The sequence below is a fragment of the Seriola lalandi genome, unplaced genomic scaffold (assembly GCF_002814215.2).
Source record: "Seriola lalandi dorsalis isolate HSWRI2012SDOR001 ecotype SW California unplaced genomic scaffold, Sedor1 jcf7180002054976, whole genome shotgun sequence".
NCBI lineage: Eukaryota > Metazoa > Chordata > Actinopteri > Carangiformes > Carangidae > Seriola > Seriola lalandi.
In genome coordinates, this window is record NW_019525526.1 from 112,845 (window position 1) to 117,856 (window position 5,012).

Below are 5,012 nucleotides of genomic sequence, written 5' to 3' on the forward strand. Positions count from 1 at the left end.
CCCGCCCCCACCCCGCCCCTCCGTACCTCCCCTGCACGCCCGCTCCTTCTCCTCCTCCTACCAGCCGTTTACTGAGCCGCAGCCAGCGAGGCGGCGAGGGAGGGCGTGGAACTGTATTCAGCAAACAAAGACAGAGGGGCAAAGACTTTCCGTGATTAAAGAGCAGTTAAGATGCTATGAGAGGCTAATTTGTTCACTGTGTGACAGAATCAACAGGAACTGGGGACAGAAATCTCTGCTGCCTGCATTTCCTGCTGCAGTTTAAAGGAGAATACCCCAGTGATTCAGAGTTTAAGTTTATTTACTGACGTCTAAATCCGGGTTTCCTTCCCCTCACTGCATCCTTTATGCACGTTTTCCATTTTTATCACATTTTAAATAGTAATTTTTATGCATCAATAACGTCTGTCTTTTTATTGAGTGCTATGAAACAGCTCGTACATAAAAACCAATGCACATAAGTAAACTGATTACTGTGAAAAATCAGATTAGGAGAAGAAAAATCTAAATATGTGTTTACATGCTCTGCACATCCAGAATGCCTGTAATACTGGCTCTTTGTATTCGTTAACATTTAGAAACCCATTTAAGGGCAGCAACCAAGAAATCAGTTTCTCCAGAAGAAATCTATCTGAAAAAAAAATCTGGGGTTAGTCTCTCCTGGATCCTAGATAAAATAATTATAAAAATCAGATTTGAAGTGTTTTTCATTTTAACACAATGAAGAAGAAAAAGGAAAAAAAAAAATCAATAAATAATTTTCAGTCATTTTCAGATTTAAAAGAAACTTGGCATTGAAGACTGAGGAGAGGAGGAAGAGTATTTGTTTCCACAAACCTTTCGTAAAGTTGGTTCATTGAGATAAAACAGCTGGTGGTGCTAGTTCTCCAGTCAGGTGCCATTAAACCGCTGCAGAAGAAGATGGCACAACAAGATGATGTAATTTAAAGCTCACCATCAAAACCTCAAAAGGTGGAAAAACATGTAGTAAACATTATGAAGCAAATTAAAAATGTGCATAAAAACAGGTGGATGGAAACTCAGCTAATTATCAAATACCTGCAAATCTGGATAATGGAATTCCCATCAGCCTCAGCTGTAATTTGTGTTTGTGCTAATTAGTAAATGTAGCAAGTTAAACTAAGACAATGAACATGGGAAACCTTATATCTGCATAAAGGAGCTATTTGATGTTTTGCTAGTGCTACATAGCCAATGTTAGCATAAACAGCAACAACCATTCAGCATCAAACGTAATTCCTTTAGACGCCAAAAGCCGTGTCCGGCAGTGGAAAGAAACCCTCGTTTTAATTCTATGTATTCACTTCTTCTCTTCTACTGAAGTTAGCATGCTAACGAGCTAACCGTCTCGTCATTTTCTGATACCGAGTCACTGTCCAGGCTGCCCTGAAGAAGTAGCGCTGCTTAGCTTTTGGCAAGACGGGTAAGTAAAGAGCTGTTAATGCAGCTATAACAGCAAAACTTACAATTAGCTCCTTAGCATTTAGCTCAATTAAACACTATGCCTGAGAATAGTCATGGGAGCCTGTGGCCGATCTTTCCGAACAGCCGTTGACCTCCACTCAGCACTGTACCTGAACTGTGTACATACACATGAAGGACTGAAGCTAACATGCTCAGGCTACACCTCCTGTGTAGACACACCTTTAGCCTCGTCACCGTGTCCGAAGCTTGTTTGTACTGAGTTTAACTAACAGCTCGGTTAGTTTATGTTGAAGGAAAATGAGCCCTGATATTGACAATGTTGAGACAAAACAAACCGAGACACCAGGCAAAACACCCTGACTGACGTGTGTACTCTGCGGTATTTTGGTTTCATCACATTAACATAAACTTCTAAACTTCGGATTTGTTCACCGTGATTCACAAAGTCTGTTTTTTTTTTTTGTTTGACTTATTTTTGCCATGGGAACTGTTTGTTTTGCAAATACATGCTCTCAGTGACAGAGACGGCGTTGACAGAAAACGCTATTATAACATGTTTATTGAAAACCTTTTTTGACAGCATAGTTTGTCAGGCACAGAGAGAGAGAGAGAGAAAGAGGGAGAGAGAGAGAGAGAGGGAGAGGGAGAGAGAGAGAGTGAGAGAGAGGGGAGAGAGAGAGAGAGTGAGAGAGAGAGAGAGAGAGTTGTGAAATTGTTTTTTCCCAGTGGGAGATGTTTGCCCAGAGGGGTTGTTGTGGTGGAATGTTACAGAGGATTCATCATGATCAAAACAGGTACATTGCAACAAACAAGCTATGAATTACAAATAAAAAAAAAAAAAAATTCACATAATGCCAAGTTAGTTCCACCTTTCTATGTTAGAAACATGAATACAGAGGGAGGAAAAATAAATTACGTGGGACTGGAAAGAAAAAAAAAAAAAATCAAAAAAATCAAAAGGACAAACATGATTTTGTCTCACTATTGTTGTGAAATAAAAACCTGATGTGGAATGCAAAATGAAATGTGACGAAACGGACAGAAAAAATCAAATGAAGCGTATGTGAAAATCATTTCCTCTCTAAGATTCTTACAAAATAGCTCACACAGCTACATAAAACTCTACTCGTGTACACCAGCAACGTAGAAGCGTATTTCAAACTATAAATTAATCTGGACTAACTCATCGCCGGGTTAGAAACGCATGACAAAATGAAAACGGGATGAACGAGAGCTGTGTGAAAACTAACCATTCCAACCTGGAAAATAATAAAAAAAACTAAACAAAGACATGAAAGCAATTTATATTTTTCGGATGACTCTGGAAGCAAAGGTGCGCCTCGCGGAGACCAAAGGAAGCCGAGATAACGCGCCTCTCCTCCCAGTTTCATCTTCAATCCTGATTTTCTTTGTGTTTTTACAGAAAAGAGAATAAATAAGTCAGTCAGAGTGGAGACGACAGGTGATTAAAGGCCCATGTGTGACTGTACATACAGTAAGAATCCCTCCCTGCTGAGGCCACGCTCTTCATTCATTCAACAGCAAAGAAAACCGGTTCACTCCTAAAAAAAAAAAAGGATTTGTTGTTTTTAACATTTGCCTGTCGAACCAATAACCATCTATTTTACACTGGAGCTAATAATGTTGTGCTGATTCAAATATTATTAAATGTCAGAATTCAGCAACAGTTAAAAAGCCTCTGAAACAGCATTTAGGTTAATTTGGGAAACTAAATCTCAAGATTCATTTTATCATTTTAGTTTAGCAGCATCTTAATTCAGAAGAACTACCAGATATATAACTATCACATTTTCTAGAAGAAAACACCAGTATCCTCTTATTGCTGTTCAATGAAGTGTATTTATCTCCATTCTCGATGAGGTATTGAAATAACATGAACATAAAGTAATGCCTAGTAGGAACCAGTGTTAACATTATTAGCGAGCTAGGCTAACTAGCTTCCACGTTCTGAGTGGCAAACTCAAAAATAAACAAAAACAACTTAAAAGCATTTTTAATAGTGTAAATAACTAGAACATTAACTGTGTATGACGTATGTGAAGTGGACACAGGGCTTTGACATTTAAATGTCAACAGAAAATGGCTGCAGCCACTGGCTTAAAGCTTTTTACTAATTATTTTCTTTCTATTTTGACAAATTGGCAGAATTAAAAACATGCTAAATTAGCGATTAACAGATTTTGTTTGTACCCACAGATCTATGGAAAGTTCTGTATTTAAACTGACGTCTTTTATGATTTCTAAGCAGATTAATAAATGTTTAATCATAAGAGACATGGGGGATAACGACGTCCTCAGAAAGTGTCAGTTACACCGGATCTAAAAGGATAGAACTATTTTGACGTAAATTAGGGCAATCAGTTAGTAAGGGTTTTAAAGTACCGTATTTGTGTCCATTACTAAGCTGAGCTGGGCCGAACCACAATACAGACTGCAAGTAATTACACTTCTTAGTTGCCATTTTTCCACTATTATGGATATCCAGCAGTTTGCAACATACAGTAGCTCTTCAATTTAGCTGTCAAAAGCAAGACGCACGTTAAAAACAACACATCCATTTTAAAAGTGACCTTAACGGAGAGACAGAGGCCGTTAAAAAGCTCGACAAGGATACAGAAAAAAAGGCCAGGGAGGGCATCCAAATGAAATAAAAATAAAATACAGGATAAATTATGCAAGGAGCAAAGCCTGATGGGGGGCATCAGTATCTAGTAACATGACTACTCTACGTCATCATCATCATCATCATCATCTTCTGGCTCTGTAATGAAAAACAACACTGAAAAGCAGATAGCTATGAATAAAAATACTCTCACCATAGGGAAAGCTTTTACCCAGCATGGAAGAATAAATAAAATAAAACACCATCCGTTTCATTAGATCCATCCAACCTTTAAACAAGTGCCTTTTTGTCTGCCTTGTTCACTCAAAAAAAAGAAAAAGAAAAATCAGGCGCATACTTACACAGCCTGCTTCTAGTCACAACTGCTTTTTCATTTTTTTATGGGTTTTTTTTTTTTTTTTTTTGCAATTATACATTCAAAATGTGATCAAAATTAATCAATTAATCTCCTTTTTGTTTGCTAAATTATTCCAGGCACTTTGTAGATTTGGGCCAAAACTGAAAACAGAAGTAACAATAACTCTGTGTAACCCTTCACTTTACAAAGGCCTTGTTTCTGTGTAGAAACCAAAGAAAAAGTACATGATTTGGTGCTAAAATAAAACAAAACAAACATATAAATCTCCCAGTGTAGCAACAGATTTAAATACATATTTTCACTCTTTTAAGTACTTCAAATACTGCAGAGATTTCATTAAGTACCGACACAGTCTTGTTGGGTATTTATAAACTCCGTTCCTACACCGGAACAAGGCCGTTGCACAGCGAAGTGTTGCCACCATTTCCATTTAGCAGCGAGTCAATCGTGTTTCTGAACCTTTCAATGCCACTTGAACGTTGCTTTCCCTTTCGTGAACGTTGCTGAAAACAGACTCTGTAAACATTTCAACCCTAATGCTTTTTTTTTTTTTTTTTTGGGGTC